Raw genomic sequence first — 361 nt, 5'->3', positions numbered from 1 at the left:
AAAATGGGCTTTTCGTCCTGGGCGGGCCGGAGACGCAGCTGCATGACATTCTTTGGGCCGTCCATGACGGAAAAAACCGTAGTAGAAGCGAGGGGGAGGAAAATTTCAGGGAGTTCCCGGTTACGGTGGGAGGTCGGGGGCCGAGCGATGCGCGTTTCTCTCGTACACATACGCGTGTGTGTGCGAGGTGTTGCTTTAACTGAACCCGAGCGAGGCGTTGGGCTCTAACTGAACCTGAGCGATTGCACTGCAGGCTACGCGTTACTGAACCCAAGCGATCGATCGATGGCTGTTAACTGAACCCGATCGAGCGATACCTTCGCTACTTCTGCTAACTGAAGCCGATCGATTGGATGAACAG

Source organism: Triticum aestivum, chromosome 3D (assembly GCF_018294505.1).
Source record: "Triticum aestivum cultivar Chinese Spring chromosome 3D, IWGSC CS RefSeq v2.1, whole genome shotgun sequence".
NCBI lineage: Eukaryota > Viridiplantae > Streptophyta > Magnoliopsida > Poales > Poaceae > Triticum > Triticum aestivum.
The sequence above is the reverse complement of the archived record's forward strand: the minus strand, read 5'-3'. Positions refer to the sequence as shown.